Source organism: Hylobates moloch, unplaced genomic scaffold, assembly GCF_009828535.3.
Source record: "Hylobates moloch isolate HMO894 unplaced genomic scaffold, HMol_V3 SCAFFOLD_1, whole genome shotgun sequence".
NCBI lineage: Eukaryota > Metazoa > Chordata > Mammalia > Primates > Hylobatidae > Hylobates > Hylobates moloch.
This window is the reverse complement of record NW_026652276.1, coordinates 7,889,434-7,906,447: the sequence shown is the minus strand read 5'-3', so window position 1 is coordinate 7,906,447 and position 17,014 is coordinate 7,889,434. Positions and strand designations below refer to the sequence as shown.

The following is a 17,014-nucleotide window of genomic DNA, read 5'->3' as shown; positions in this document are numbered from 1 at the left end:
CAAAGGCATAAGAATGATATAATGGACTTTGGGGACTCAGGGCAAAGGGTGGGAGTGGGGTGAGGGATAAAAGACTATACACTGGGTAGAGTGTACACTGCTCCAGTGATGGGTGCACCAAAATCTCAGAAAGCACCACTAAAGAACTTATTAACTCCTGGCCAACATTGTGAAACCCCATCTGTACTAAAAATACAAAAATTAGCCAGGCGTGGTGGCCGGTGCCTGTAGTCCTAGTTACTCGGGGGCTGAGGCAGGAGAACCACTTGAACCCGGGAGGTGGAGGTTGCAGTGAGCCGAGATCGCGCCACTGCACTCCAGCCTGGGCAACAGGGCGAGATTCTATCTCAAAAAAAAAAAAAAAAAAAACAAGAAAAAGACTAATTCATGTAGCCAAACACAACCTGTTCCCTAGAAACCTACTGAAATAAAAAAACTGAAAAAAAAAAAGGAATTCTAAAGTGCATCTAGAAGTACACATATATGAAATTAGGTGGTAAATTTTTGAAAGAGAACAACAATGTGAGATATTTGTCCTATGAGATGTCAAAATACTTGATGAAGCTATAATGACTAGAAAATGAATTGACCAAGTTTCAGAAACAAAGCAATGTAACTAAAATAAAAGTGAGGTAGATTCCAATCTTTCATTATAAGCAAAAGATAAATTTCAAATTAAGTAGACAATTAATTTGTGAATGTAAAATGTATTACGACAAATTATAGGTGAACACTAATATAATTTTGGGGTGCGAAACACTTTCTAAGCCTGACACTGAAGGCCAAAACTATAAAAAAAAATTAGATAGATTTTACTTTAGTAAAATAAACTGAGAACTTACACATATAAAACATTATAATTTTATAATACAAAAGAGTACTGTTTAATAGAAATATGATGTGTGAAATAAATGTGAGCCACATATGTAATTTAAATTTTATAAATGCATGAAAAAAACTGAAAATTATAATTCATGAAATCAATTTCAGCAATATATTTTATTTAATTAAATGCATCAAAAACATTATCATTTCAACATAAAATCAATACTAACAATTATTAATGGGATGTTTTACATTCTTTGTTCTCATGCTAAGTCTTCGGAATCTCATGTGCATTTTATTTATTACAGCTCATCTCAGGTAAGATCAGCCAGATTTCAAGTCTCAGTAGCCACATGTGGCTAGAGGTGCTGTCTTAGCACAGACACAGACTATTAAAAATAAAAGATAAATGAAAACTTGAATAGATAAGGTATTTACTTTGTGTATGTATGTGTGTCTGTGTTTCTTTGTGAAAAGGGTTTGTAGCTCTAATATATAAAGAATTTTCATGAATCAATAATGATAGGTAAGCTGGTCAGCAGAGAAAGGGGCAAAGGAGGAGACCAGGCAATTCACAAAATAATCAATAAACATATAAATATGTCCAGGTATTAGTTATCAAATAATGAACATTAAAATATAAGAAAATAGATAGTTTCACTTATTAAACTGTGAAATGTTACAAAACAAATCCTGAATTCCTGTGTTAGTAACAGTATGATTAAATGAATATTTGTATATACTGCTACTGGGAATGTAGACAGGTACAACCCTTGTGGATGGAAATATGTATCAAAAGGTTTAGTACATGTTTCCCTTTGAAGTAGAAATTTTACTTGCAGGAATTTACCTTAGGGGGTGTATTAGTTTGCTAGAACTGCTGTAACAAAACACCACAAATGTGGTGGCTTAAACAACAGAAATTTACTGGCCTATAGTTCTGGAGGCCAGAAGTCCAAGATCAAGATGTCAATAGAGTCGGTTCCTTTTGTGAGCTTTGAGGACGAATCTATTCCCCTGCCTCTCCCTCAGCTTCCGGTGGTTTGCTAACAGTCTTTGGTGTTCCATGGCTTATAGAAGCATCATCTAATCTCTGCCTTCATCTGCACAAGACGTTTTCCTTGTGTACTTGTCTGTCTCCAAATTTCTCCTTTGTGTAAGGATACCAGTCTTATTGGATCAGGGCCCACCTTACTCTAGTGTAACCCAATTTTAACTAATTACATCTGCAACAACCTTATTTCCAAATAAGATCACATTCTAAGATACTAGGGGTTAAGACTTTAACATGTGGGTTTTTGGGAGACACAATTCAATGCATAACAGGAAGTAATAAAAGATGTGAACAGAGATTTGGTTTCAAGAACCATTTCTCACCACCTGTCCTTTCCATCCTTGGCTAAGCCACTGTCATTCTCACTTGGATTCCACCAGGCAGGCTGAAGGGAGTGTGCCAGGTGGGCTGGAATTGAGCATTCTGAGCCAGCCTGGCAAATAGTTTTCCCAATTAGTGGGTCCATGCAATTTAGCTCATCTTGAAGTTAAAGCAATTTTTGCTAATGTTGCTAAGGCTACTACTTCTGTCATTGAGCCATCTTCATCATTTTTTCACAATTCTTCTTCCTTGACACTTAGGAAGTTTTCATTCTGTGTAGAGCAGTCGCCTTTGTTATCATTAAAGACTCAAGAACAGAAAACTGCACACAAGTAAAAAGAGAATAAAACAGCGGTATGTTAGCTGTCACCAGCTGGATCTGAGTGTTGAGTTCATGTTGCCTGGGAACTGAAGACCCTCCACATGCTTTTGTGACCAGATGTCATGAAGAAACCTGGAAAGGGTCTGATCTTATAATTATGGGTATGGCTAGGACACCCAGGAGGCTGTCTAATCAGGAATATGCAGATATCTGAGTCAGGACAATTCCTAAGTATCTATCATTTTGGACCATCAAGAATGTTCTTAAGAATAGCATCATCTATGGAACTGGAGAAGCTACTGGCAAAAAAAAAAGTTGTAAAAATTCTCACCATAACTTTAAGGGTGGGGGAAATTGCTTCATTTTAAGGATTGGATTGTTTTTGATCTCAACTGCTTATTCTTTCTTTCCATGTAAGTCACAGGAGAAAAAAAATCTTGAAATGGAATCTATAATCTGTCCCTTTAAAGAACACATTTGAGCACCCAGTCCTAAGTGGTTTTAAGCACACAGCATCACAGGACTCAATAAATAATTGATACAAATTAATGGTTGATGAAAGAAACATATCCACACTGATCTATAATTACTGGAAGCCACCTCATATATTTTTCATAAGAGTGACGTTTCATTGCAGGTTTTTTTTCTCTAAAATTCCGTGTATTTAGAATTTAAATTGCTTTCAATAATTGCTTTTAACTGCTTTCAGTGGCAGAACTTCTCTGTCAATATGGGCACCTAAGAAGCTTGGGATTCAGTGCTTCTTTTATATCTTCTGGTTCTGCCTGACTTTATAACCTTAAATGGTGACACCAAAGAAGAAGATTGGGATGACCAGGAACACCAGTAGGGACACTTCAGCTGCCTCCTGTTCTGAACGTGGCTTCCACAGAGCCTCAGCAGAATGTCCTTGCTTCTGAAACTTGCAGGATCAGAAGCCGGGTCCAGATTGGCAGGAGAGTGAGTTTACAACCAAAACCACCTATGGTGCCATTGGGTACAGTGTAGACTTATGATGCCACAAGGAAATGAACTCTGTAAGCAAGGACTGAGATTTCAGCTAGTATTCTGAATTCACTTCCCCAAAACAATCATTCAGACAAATGACAGGAATAAGCAAATAATCAATGACAGCAGTCACTGCCATCCCCTGGTCCTAATCAGGAACTTGACTTTTGTTACTAAGAGCATGGGTTGTGGAGTGTCAGATAAACTGTGGCACCATTTTTGGCTCTGACACTTGCTAGCAAGCTGAAACTTGGGCAAGTTACTTTATATTTTTGAGCCTCAGTTTCCTCATCTGTGAAACAGAATAATGATACCAACTCTATAGGGTGATTTAGAGAATTAAGTGAACTGAAGTCTAGAGCTTTTGGTACAATTACTAACAGCATTTGAAAATTAATTGGGACAATCTAAGTTGATCAGAGAAGAGAGCTGTCTCCAAGGTGTGTGTGTGCCCTTTGGTTCATATATGTTGTGTGGGGAGAGTAGTAAAGAAGTAAACTCTCTGGAAAGCTTAGGAAATCATCAGGAGAGTATGGAAGCTTTGAACATTACACATGCCAAAGAAGAACTAGTTCATATAGTGTTTTTCTTTCAATGTGTTTTGGAATATACAAATTGCCTATTTTCTGTTAAATATTGTACATTGGCAAGTTCTAGTTTTTTATTATTATTATATTATTTTTTATTTTTATTTTTATTTTGAGATGGAGTTTCACTCTCTTCCCCAGGCTGGCATGCCATGGAAAGATCTCAGCTCACTGCAACCTCCGCCTTCTGGGTTCAAGCAATTTTCTTGCCTCAACCTCCCAAGTAGCTGGAATTACAGGTGTGCACCACCATGTCTGGCTAATTTTTTGTATTTTTAGTAGAGATGGGGTTTCACCATGTTGGCTAGGCTGGTCTTGAACTCTTGACCTCAGGTGATCCACCCGCCTTGGCTTCCCAAAGTGCTGGGATTACAGGCGTGAGCCACTGTGCCCGGCATTCTATTTTCTGTAAGTAAAAATGATTCCTTATAATTAAAGACACATGATAAGCAACATCCAATATTATAACTTTAGCCTGGAGATTTGGCTAATACAAATGTAAACAAGAATTCTAGAAAACACGTGGTTGCGGAAAAAACTCACTTCTACTTCTTTTTCTCATGGCCTTTCCTTTTCCTTCTCTTCTCTTCTTTCCCTTCTTTTTCTTCATGATTAGCCTGAAAAACTGAACTCTTTGTATCTTAGAATGAAAAAGGGAAATTTTCCTTATTTTGATTTTTCCATGAGTGCATTAAATGTCATATCAAAGCCTCCAGAATAAAGGTGTGGAGGCTGTAATCAAAGGTGAATAAAGCCCTTCCTTTGTCTTATAGCTTTGGGTAGAGACTGGGTAGTTGTTCGTGAACCTCATTTTGTTTTCTTCCTCGTCACACAGCCGGATATTTCCCAGTCACTCTTCAAGGTAGGTGTGGCCACGGGGCTGAGTTCTGGCCAGTGCAATGTAGTTGGAAGTAATAGCTGTCACTTCCAGCCCCAGCCTCTCAGTCTCTCACTCTTTTCCCTTCTCTGCTGGATTTAACAGATGATCTCATAGGGGGTTCTAAGGTCCAGGGGATAACAGAACTACAGAATGGAGGAGACTGGGCCCTTGAATCCCAAGTGAATAGCTGCCTGCTGAACGCCCACATTCAACTGGGCATGAGCAAGAAATAGACTTTTTTTGCATTAATTCTCAGAGATAAGCGTGGTTTGTCACAGAGTCCAGCCTGCTCTCTTACAGATACAGCCTTCAGACACTTGCATGGGCACATGATCCTTTTTATTTTCACTGTGTCCTTCTGAGGCACAGAGATTTGCCCAAGGCCTATGGTTGATGTTTAAGCTGGAACCAATCCCCCAGTCCCATAGAATCTCTGATAGAGAGGTTTTTTTGTTTTGTTTTGTTTTGTTTTGTTTTGGAGGCGGGGTTTTTCTCTGTCTCCCAGGCTGCAGTGCAGTGGTGATCATAGCCCACTACAGCCTGGGCTCAAGCAATCCTCTCACCTCAGCCTCCTGAGTAGCTGGGATTACGGGTGTGAGTCATTGCACCTGACCCCAAGATCAGTAGATTAATGAGTATAATTCTATAAGCACCTTTGCATGACCTCTGTGTGTGCAGGTACTATGCTAGATATTGGGAACACAGAAGTAATTGATCCCCAAAGATCATTTAGTTCAGCTACATGGAATTTTTGAGTTACATCTATAATAGTGTGCAAAATTAAATACCTTCCCAAACTAGGCAGTAATATCAATATGCAAATCCAGCTGAGCATGGAGTAGGAGGGTCTTCGGGAAAGTGAAGAGTGGAGACATCAGCCAAACGTGTTTAAATAAAAAATCTCAAAACACCATGCTGGCTTGGCAAAGCACATCTTTGGGTTGGATTCAGCCCACTGGTTCTCAGTTTGTGATCCCTGCTCTGCAGCGCCTCTGGAGTGGTCCTGTGGTCATTGAGTTGCATGCCATCATAACAGCAACTGCTTAGAGTAGACCTGTGATCTCAGGCCAATTGGAAACCTCAGGATTCAATTCCGAGACTTTTGTTTGTGCCATCTGAAAAGTGGACAATCTTTTCCCCATTTTTGTTGCATGTGAGATGATGGTAGTTCTGGCTGCTGTGACCATCTGGCAACCATGAGTGGAGGCAAGACCCTTATGTCTGAGAATAAAGCCCAGACAGAGAAGGCTGAAACCAAGAAGACAGAGACAGAAGCCAAGCCTTGGTGGTGTCACCTGAGCCCTTGATCAAGCTGCTGCTGAATACAAAATGCCCCTACTATTTTAAAATTCCTGAACTGATAAATCCCTTATTTACTTAAGCAAACTTGGGTTGGGTTAGGTTTTTGTTTACTTGCAAACTGGTACACTGTTCTCTTTAAAAGGGGATCTGGTGAATAAAATTTCTCCGACTCCTTAAACACCACAGATGTGCCACAGAGTGGGGCAAAGATCTAGCAACTTCCAAGTCTGAGTATCCGTGGTGGGACTCAGTGGTTACACTAGAATTACCAAAATCTTTTCACATTACTGAAAGAGAAGGTAGCCTGTTGTGAAGAAAAGTCCTCCTATACATTTCTGTTTCATCTTTGCAGCATGAAAAGGACAGGACCTGTTGTGTGTCCACATTTAATGGCTTTCTGTTACTTGATCCTAGGAATAGAGTTGTTTTCAGACAAGAGTCTCCCAATAAAGGAGATTTCTTACCTTCAAAAGAGGGCAAGAAAGGAGCTCAAGATCTAGGATGGTGGCAGCACAGGCAGAAAATCTGTATTTGATTTTAGGTCCACGTCACTGTCTGCTGCGTGGCCGTTGAAGTAACCCTGGTGCTGTGCTGCTCATCAATCCACCAATATTTACTGGGCACTGGCTGTACCAGGATGGGAAACACGGGGATCTTGCAGATTATACCCATCTCCAAGGCTGCTGGGCACCGGAGACACAGGTTGTTTACTCCTGAGATACAGCATTACATGGGAACTAATTTTCCATTTGTTTATAGTTTATGGGAAACTGAACAAGAAAGCAATGAATATATTTGAGCCTGGATTATGCATCCTATTCCAGGATTAAGAAAAAGGTACTCAAAGGCAACAAAAGTAAAAACACACACGAATGCAGCCACAGTTTCCAGGACTCCATGCTGATGTGTGTCCAGTCTTGGTTGTCATAAGAGTTGTAACTTTTGTGTATGTGTAAGGGCTAAAGATGTATAAATTGGGGCTAATCCTTAATCCACAGTCTGATTGATCAAAGATGATATGTTCAAAACAAAGCTCAAAGCTTTCTTCTACTGTGTTTTGTGCTCTAGGTGCTTGGATTCCTTGGCCTTTGTGACAGTCTACTTATGCCTATTTGTGGTCAAATACTACCTTTTATACCCTCTGATGAAGGAGTAGTCTCATTTATTGTTGTAACTTCCACTGTGCCTAACATCAGGAAGGAAAGAAGAAAGGAAGTAAATAAGAAAGGAAGAAAGAATGGAGGGAGAAAGACAAGGGTTTGGAGAACATTTAAATACATATTCTTGCCACTAGTGAAGAGGCTATCAATTTCCTTACTTGTTACATTCAGAATTCAAATAAAAGAAAATTCTCATCTTGCATTTGTCCACGTTTTGATCCGTAGAGGTGGCTTTCAGTGTGAGAACATCACTCAAGATGGGAGAGGCAACGTAGAGCAGAGGAAGGGCCCTGCCCAGGCCCAGAACTTAGTCCCTGCTCCAGCACATCGTTGTTGAGAGGTTTTGAGCAAGTACCTTAATTTCTCTGAGCCTTAATTTCTTCATTTATAAAATGGGGGCCATAAAACCTGCCTCACAGCATTGCAGAACCAAGTGAGCTAGCATATGTGAAATTGCTTCATAAATGGTAAAATAAAGTCCCCCATAATCATGAAACTGATTTAACACAAAACTTATCTTCCGATTCTGTACTTTAGGAGTTCAGCACGGGTCTCATTGGGCTAAAACCAAGGTGTTGGCGGGGCTGCATTCCTTCTGCAGGCTCTATGGGGAAATGAATTTCCTTACTTTTTCCAACATCTAGAGGCTGCCCATATTCCTTGGCTTATCGCCTCTTCCTCTGTCCTCAAAGCCAGCCATGTTGCATCTGTCGATTCTGTTTCCATTTCTTTCTCTGATACTGAGTCTCCTGTCTCCCTTTTCCATTGTGGTTCCACTGGACCTACCCAGATAGTCCAAAATAATCTCCCTGTTTTAAGATCTGCCGGTTAGCAACCTTAGTGCCGTCTTCAACCTTAGTGCCATCTGCAACCTTAATTCTCCTTTCCATGTGACTTGACATATTCACAGGTTCTAGGAATTAGGATGCAGACATCTTTTGGGGGCCATTATTCTGTTTACTACAGTAATTTAAGTTGAACCTTCTCAAGAGTCTTTAACTTTTTTGATGCTCCTCAAAGAAACTGACTACTGGTTCTGATAGTGTTGGTAAGAGTTTCTAGTGTAATTACAGTGAGCACAGTGATAGTGAGTTAGAAGGAGTTGCAACTAGTCTCCCGAGAAAGAACTAGAAAGCTTGGCTAATTCTTCCTTTTCTTTCATATCCTATGTCAATCAATCATCCAGGCCTCCTAATTTTTAAACAATCATCCGTTCTGTCCATCATCACTATCACTTTCCTCACCTCTTGTTGGGGCCTTATTGTTCCTTTGTTTCCATTCTTGACTTGAGCACCAGAGAGACACAGGGTGATCTCCTAAATCCCAAATCTGGCATTGATCTTGTGATAAGGCTGTTCAGTGCTTACGTGTTGCTTGCAAGATAAGTTCCAAAGTCCTCTGCCAGGCCACAGAAGTTCCCCTGCCCACCTACTCAATCTCCTGTCCTCCACATACACCGCACCCCTTACTCCAAACTCTAGCCACACCCATCGATTTGCTGATCCTCACCCTGTGTTTTGGTTCATGTTCCTTCAGGAACATGGTGGAGGGGCAGTCTTTTTTATTCCCCTGGACCATGTTGCTGTCCCTTTTGGGGACTCCTATAAAAGCAATGCCTGCATTCATCAGTAAACCCACTGCATTTTAATTATCCATTTTTGTATCTTCCTCCTTGGCTATATTGTAACTCCTTTCAAGTAGGCACCAATTCCTATGAATCTTTGTAACTTCAGTGCTCTGCATTAGGCCCATACATAGTTGGCACTAAATCAGTGCTAGGTTAATGAATGAACTGAGTAATAAATTAAAGAATAAATCAATGAGTAAAAGGAGAAGGTACATATGAGAGGGTGTGTCTGAGCACATAAGCCAAGGGAGAATTGCCATTGAGGTCCTTCCTCTATGCAGACAGCTGCTCGAGCAGCAGCAACTTGAGAACAGCAAAATGCACTTAGGGAAAAATCACTGAGACCTTCCATTAAGATTTGATGTGCAATGATGGTTGGCCATGAACTTGCATAGCAGAACAACAATCCCAGAGAACAGAGTCCTCGTGCAAACAGAGCCTTTCCATGCATGAAAAATGTGACGCTTGTTCATTTGACTTTTATTGAGTCCCACCATATTCCAGTCTCTGCTATTGGCACTGGGGACACACTGGTGAAAAGGCTAGAAGGGGAGAGAGACCATCAATGATGTATAACACTGCACTGAAGATACTAATGTCAAGTAGTGGTCAATGCAATGGTGAAAAACAAGGCAAGCTGATATGACAGAGTGGCTAGGATGGGTGATGAGCAAGGGCCTCCAGATGATAGAATGGCTGAACAGACACTTGGAAGAAGATAATAATACTCAGAATATAATAATGATGATGATGGGGCAGACGCAGTGGCTCACACCTGTAATCCCAGCACTTTGGGAGGCCAAGGCGGGCAGATCACCCGAGGTCAGGAGTTTGAGACCAACCTGACCAACATGGAGAAACCCCGTCTCTACTAAAAATACAATAAATTAACCAGGCATGGTGGCGCATGCCTGTAATCTCAGCTACTCGGGAGGCTGAGGCAGGAGAATCCCTTGAACTCAGGAGAAGGAGGTTGCAGTGAGCCGAGATCACGCCATTGCACTCCAGCCTGGGCAACAAGAACGAAACTCCGTCTCGAAAAACAAAAGAAACGAACAAAAAAAGATGAGCACTTCAGAATGCTTGCTGTGTGCCATGCACTATTTTGAGTGCTTTATCTGTATTAACTAATTAAATATCTCCGAGGATGATATAAATTTCCATTTGTTACATTTACATTTGTTGAATTTCTACTTAACAAAGAAGAAAATTCTATTTTCTATTTGCACAGAGAGGTTACCAAGTTCACATAGCCAATGGTGAGTGGTGGTCTGACTCTTCAAAGTCCAAGCTCAAATCATAATTTATTTTCTGTTAATAATAATATTGATAATATTAATAGTTATAATCACAATGGTGAACAGTTCTTAAGAAAAATATTGCTTGGTGTGTTTTACATGGGGTTAACTCATTTAGTTTTCACAAGAACTCTGGGTAGATACTATTATTATTTTCATTGTTTTCTAGGTGAAGAAATAAGCTCAGAGAAGTTACAAAAGTTGCTCAAGATTACACAGGTAAAATGGTGAATTTGGAATTTTCACCCAGGCAGTCCTCTTTTGCAGCCTGAGCTCTTAACCTCTGCCTTATATATTTTTAGGCAGCCAGGTACTAGAAGATCTGCGGGAAGGAGATGTAGATATAAAATGAAAAGCACTAAGAGCCCAAGAAGGAATCAAGGGAGAGAGCATAGGGAGACAAGGTCATAGGTTGTTGTAGATCATCATTTGGAGTGGGTTGTTGTAGACCATCATAAGGAGTGGGCTGTTGCAGACTATCATTTAAAGTGAGTTAATGTAGACCATCATAGGGAGTGGGTTGTTGTAGAACATCATAGGGAGTGGGTTATGGTAGATCATCATTTGGAGTAGGTTGTTGTAGACCATCATGAAGAGTGGGTTGTTGTAGACTATCATTTAAAGTGGGTTATTGTAGAACATCATAGGGAGTGGGTTGCTGTAGACCATCATTTGAGTGGGTTGTTGTAGACCACCATAGGGAGTGGGTAACTGTAGAACATCATTTGAAGTGGGTTGTTGTAGATCATCATAGGGAGTGGGTTGTTGTAGACCATCATGTGCAGTGGGTAGTTGGAGACCATCATTTGGAGTGGGTTGCTGTAGACCATCATTTGGAGTGGTTGTTGTAGACTATCATATGCAGTGGGTTGTTCTGACTACAATGGGAAGCCATCTGACAGTTCTGAAAAGGGGACTGATATAATCCAAGAAGTGCTTTGAAGGGATGACTTTGGAAGAGGGTGTGGAGAATGGATCCTGTGAACAAATTGGAAGCCAACAGACTAGCTAGGAGCTGTCGCCAACTTCTAGAAAAGAGATGGTGGCATCTTGGATGAAGGAGGTCAGCAGCAGTGACCAGAAAAATGGTCAGATTTGGAATACACTGAATCAGATTTGGAGGCAGAAATGACAAGAGTTACTGGTGGATTGGGCAAGGGAAAAAGAGAAGAACCAAAGATGACTCCAGGATACTGGCTGATAGTGTAAAGAGCTGATGTGGGGAAGAGATGCAGGTTTGGATTGGGGGTGTGGTTTGGAATCAAACACTCTGGGACCTATTAAGTCAGAGGTGCTTATTAGACACATGAATGGAGACATTAAGGATAATCCTTGGAGATTCCTTAAAACATGACTTCTCCCACCTTAAGCTTAAGGTGTAGCTTAAGAAGGCAGTGGGAACAGCCTCATCTTCTCTTTGAGCTTCATCTGGGCCAACCTGTCTCTCTGAGTGACTCTGAGTACGTGCATGTGTGTATGTGTGTGTGCATGTGCACACGTGTGCCTCATGAGGTTCAGCAAAGAGATTGAGCAAAAAGACCCTGGAACCAGATTGTCTGGATTTCAAGCCTGCCTCCACCACTCTCCGATTATGTAACCATGGGTAAATTACTTAATCTGTTTGTGCCTCAGTTATAAAATGGGGATGATGATACCAGTAGCACCAACTCACAGGTTTCTTGGGAGCTTAAGTGAGTCTGTACAGGTAAAACACTTAGAAATGTGCTGACATATACCAGGTACTCAACAGATGTTAGCTAATGTCACGGGGTAGTGTGCACACATGCACGTAAATGTAGAGAGTGTTTGTGATTGGAGAAATGTTAAAAATAGAAATTCTTTATTGGGTAAATGGTCTAACACCTTCCTGCTTGAGATATCACTATTAGAGTATGGATATAAGGGCCAAAAGCTGAACAGATCCTTGCTTGTTTGATACCTCATCAAAACAGACTCGAACCTCCTAATAATAGGTACCTGTTTCTAACCTGTTTCTAACAATCTCAATTTTCACAAGACTGAATTCCTTGCATGTGGAGTTCTGCCTTAATCATGTCTGAATTTGCAGCCCCCAGCCCACAGGCTGGCAGCCAGCTGATACTGGACAGGGTTCCCAGGGGCCAGCGCTCTGTGGAGCCCATTCTCCCTTTCGGAAAATGTCTTTTCCATCAGGTTACTTTGGGGGCAAATATTCAATTATCTGGGGCTGCTTGGCTATTTTTGTCTCTGGCATTTGAACCCGTCTCCATTCAGAAACCACTCTGCGGGATGGTAATATTTCTAATAATCCTAATTGTTCATTGCTTTTCATGTTCCCTTTTCCATTACACCTCACTGCCCATAGCCTTCATGCTTTTAAGTAGCATTCAGCATCTTCCCTGTCTTGGGATGGGTTTCTTGTCCCCTAGATCAGAAGGAAGATGGAGCAGTTCTGCTAACCCGAATGGGCCTGGAATGTGTTTTTCTTCCCATGCCGTTACCACATAAAAATGGTCAGAAATCACTCAGAACTTATTTTGTCTTTTCAAGCAAAGTTTCGGTAATTCAGATAAAAGGGAAGAAATGGGTTCTTAGTGCCTGGAGCTCTAAACTGGGATAGAGGTCATGTAGGCCAAGGTCATATAGGCCAAATGGATGACTATTTGAATTTTTAATATACAAATAGTTTCATTTTCTCCCACATTCAAAAGCTGAAGCATCTTTGGGCTGCAGTCAGGGCAAAAGTATTTCCTCAAAAGCCGAGTTCCCCTAACCTTGTTTGCTTTACTAGTACTTGAATGCAGATATTTAAATCCTGTTTCCTCTGAGCCTCTTTGAAATTATCTACTTTACATTTCATCTCCTCTTTCTAATTCCTTGCTTATCGACATCATTGACAAGCTGGAGTCAAGGAACTTGTCCGACAGTTGAGGGATGTTAACACATTGCTATTAGAACGCAGTCTTGCATAAGGAGTTGACCTCTGTCTCAGCAGTGGTTCACATTTACTGATTCTTTACTCTTTAGGATGCCCGTGCTTTACAGATCTCTGCAGGCAGTGTTATTGTCAAAGGTGAAGACACTAGGCTTATAGAGGTCAGGAAACTTGCCCAAGGTTGTCCTGGAACCTGGGCTTTAATACAGGCTGGTTTGCCTCCAGAGACAGAACACTTAATGACTATGGAATTCTGCTTTACGCTGAAAGATTTAGTATAAAGATATGAGGCAAATTGTCATTATTTACATTTATGTAAGTGGACATCAAATTCTTTGGTCTCGGAGTCTGCATTATTCTTGGTCCTTGTTAATTGGCATCTCTATTCTCTCTCTCCATCCCCAATACCATCTCCACCTCCATTCTCATCTCCATCTCTGTCTCCGACTCCATTTCTATCTCCATCTCTATTTCTGTCTGTATCATCTACTGTTCATTCTTGTTCCAAGTTCTAGTGTGGGTTCTCACATGTGAAACAACTTGGATACCTGATAGAAAGTTCACTGAAAAGCTTCCTGTGGCCCCTTGCACCTGGGATAACTGAGGAAAGCTCCTCATGACCATGAAAGAGTTGAAAGCTCCTGCTTTGTCCCCTGGGTGTCTTGACTCAGCTCTGCCCTTCTTGCTGCTCTCTTCTAGACCTCCTGAGCTGAATGACATACCATTCCCCATGAGTCATCCATGTGTCCTTCTCCAACCCATCAGTAAATTGTGCCAGCTCTTTACCATCACAACCACCCTAAATCTGATGACATTTCATCACCTCCACGGCCCCACCCTAGGAAGTCCAAGCCACACTCATCTCTAACCTGGACCACTGGGCAACACAGAACCCCACCAGCCCCCCAATCACCTCCCAGTCACCTGTGTGTGCTGCAGCCAGCAGGATGGTTTCAAAGACTCACAAAATCACTCCTTTCCCTGCTTAAAACTCCCGGAGGCTTCTCATGATATGCAGAATAAAAGCCAAAATCTTTATAACGGCCTACAAAGTCTCATATAATCTGACTTCTGGCTATTTTCCCACTCACTCTTTCCTCTCTCCACCTCCTTCACTCGGTCCTGGCAAGCTCAATCCAGACTTTCGCCTTTCCTGTCTGCCTGGGCTGCGTTTGCTCCCCACCAGGTCCTCTTTTCTGGCTCTCTTGTTTCACTCAGGTCCCTGCCCAATTCTTACCTCTGCAGAAACACTTCTTTGGACCATCGATCTGAAAAAACCATCCTGCCGCTGTCTATTCCTTTTCCCTGTCTTAGTTTTTATGTTACTTGGCACTATCTGGCATTTTTGTTTGTTGTTTGTCTGTCCCCCTGTCCGGGATGTGGGCTCCCTGGGGAAGGGGCATGATCTGCCATGTTCACTACTGTAGTCCTGTGCCTGAAATGGTGTCACAAAAGCTGTGACAGCAGAAGGACTCATCAACATAGAGCCTGGTAACTTAAGTTATACAACACATCAGAGAGAGCCAAAACTCTGCCCTGATTCCATCAATGACCCACTAAGATGCCAATTGCTTAATCCTTTGGGAATTATGTTAATTATTATAGAGAGATGTTATTGGGATACACACCTTAACATTCACCACAGTTGAGTCTGTTCTGTGCAGTTGCCTTAATATGCTTAAGTACAAAAATTGTATATCCCCTGAATGTCTTCTGGATAACTGAGAAACAAAGTGTTTTTCCTACAGTAACTAATCATATCAGAATAGAAACTGAGATCTGTGGTTATTACTGCAAGGCCCCATTCATTCTCTCATGTTCCATTCTCTTCCTTGGAAAAAGAAGACAGTGGGCAAGAGAAGATCAGCTTTCTTTCTCATTTCATGAAGGGATGAAAATAATTTCCTTAAGATAGAGTTCAGAATGGGAAATATATCAGGTTAAAAAGAAAGAACAATGATGTTAAAGACATTTATGTAAATACAATAGTAGGATTCATTTATAGTTAGGAAAGAGTAAATCACATTGGTTGAGATTGAACAAGAGAATAGGAATTGGGATGATCTTATAAAAACCCTCACTTGAATAAAGCAAATTGTGAAAAACTCATTCAAATTACAGCTATTGTAATAGAATAAAAGCATCTGTCCCTTTCATATACCCATTAGAATGTCATGTTTTATTATTCAGGCTCATGGAGAGTTCTTTGATTTTATAACATTGGTAGAAGGATAGTTCTCTGGGGGTGGTACCGATATTTCAAGGTTCCCAAATTATTCAATACAAACTTAATCTCTAAAGAAGCATGGAGCTCCATAGATGCCTGGTGAGGTAACCCACAATGGATCTGGGAAGATGTGAAGCTTAAATAAGGGGCCCAGGGCAATCCAGCCTGAGCCAATAGCCATCTGGCCATTGAACCTTGAACTCAGAACTGGAAAAAGAGCTTCTTGCTTGAGACTGGAAGAGACACAGAGAGAACAGAGTCTGAAGGAGCTGGCTAGACCTGATTCCATCAGGGAGGGGAGAGTTCCAGGGACTGGGGAGACTTATGAAGAGCACCAAATCTAGAGGGACCTCTTATCCCCTAGACACAGAGAGCCCTGGGTTTGCCTGGTGGGCGTTCTCTGGACCACTCTTCTGGTTCTTGCCTTTCTCCGTGTTGCTGGCCTTGGAGCTGACCGTGGTGCTGACAGGAGTCTGGCACCTCCTACGCCCTTGCTATCAAAGTGTGTACTGTGGACCTGCAGCATTGGCTCACCTGGTAAGAGCTTGTTAGATATGGAGCGTCATAGGTCCCATCTTGTATCTGCTGAACCAGAATCTGCATTCAATTAGATTCCCAGATGATTCATATGTACATGAAAGTTTGAGAAGCATTATTTATCACTTTTTATTACTCTACTGCAGAATTACTGGGGATGTGAAATGGAGGGCTGAAGGCAGAAGGGGATTTTGGAAGGTGGGTAGAGTTGCATAGATTTGGTTTTTAATAGGATTGATCACTTGAGTGGCTGAGAAGGATTCCATGGTTGTTGGCAAGTGTGGGCTATACATGTTGGAAGCACACTTTATGCTAGGAGCTTCCCATCAGGTCATTGCTTCTGGGACCTATAAATGCATTATTTGTACTGTTCTTTTGCATGCTAGAGGGTCCTATGGATCTCTATGTTAACTTGCACTATATCAGCTAGAAACTTTTCCAGACTCAAAATTATATCAGAGAAGTTGAGGTACAGGCCACAGTTCCTATGGAATGGTGTGTTCTTGATGGATGAGTTGCCTAAACCATAAGCAATGTTGAGTTGGTGAGGTAGTGAAGCAGCCGTGCTGTTGACATAGGAAGCATAGCCAAGGATCTGGCTTCTTTTTGACTGTCAGTGTATAGGTCACAGAATATTAAAGAGTGGAGCACTTTCTAGAACAGAGATGGTGAACTGAAGGCTGTAGTCCGAGAGGAAGGTCATTTTTGAAGACAGCCAGGAAAACGGTTGGAACTGCAGTTTTGGGACTAAAATGAACAAACAGTGAGGGAGGCCTGGGCCACTGAGAGGCCTAGAGGGTGTTGTATGTATGGGAGGGGGTAGCTCAGAGGCTGGATACAAGGGCTGTCTGTGCACAGGTACTGGAGAACTCAAGGGCTTTGTGTGGATGAGGTGCCACAAGCCTCCTCCTGGGCCATGGCTATGCTTTGGGACCTGCCTGTGTTGCTCATG

At 41.5% G+C, this 17,014-nt stretch overlaps 1 protein-coding gene across 1 annotated transcript in view; it reads left to right on the top strand.

The window, feature by feature from the left end:
* TRPM8 (transient receptor potential cation channel subfamily M member 8) overlaps positions 1-17,014 on the top strand; it is a 160,015-nt gene that overhangs the window by 39,229 nt on the left and 103,772 nt on the right. The window contains exon 2 of the mRNA XM_032753671.2: positions 10,554-10,603. The gene's annotated coding sequence lies outside the window, so the exon portion shown is untranslated. The remainder of the gene's footprint in view (positions 1-10,553; positions 10,604-17,014) is intronic.